This window comes from Eimeria tenella, genomic scaffold, assembly GCF_000499545.2.
Source record: "Eimeria tenella Houghton genomic scaffold, Eth_scaff2907, whole genome shotgun sequence".
Classification (NCBI taxonomy): domain Eukaryota; phylum Apicomplexa; class Conoidasida; order Eucoccidiorida; family Eimeriidae; genus Eimeria; species Eimeria tenella.
Window position 1 is genome coordinate 1 of NW_013542783.1, and position 249 is coordinate 249.

A 249-nucleotide genomic window follows, 5' to 3' on the forward strand; every position below is an offset into this window, starting at 1 on the left:
CCCCCGCTTCCGCTGCTGCTGCTGCTGCTGCTGCTGCTGCTGCTGCTGCATTGATTGTGTCTTTTTGTTTTTTGTTTTTTTTGAATTAGGAAAAGCGGGCCTCGTGCTGGTGGCCAGTACCCTTTATTCTGACTGTGTAAGATATACCCGTTTGCAGTGGCCTCGGGGGCCCCCTGGGGGCCCCCCTGGGGGCCCCCCTGGCTGCGGCTCCCCCATGGCTTCCTCTCGGGACGGCAGCAGCAGCAGCAG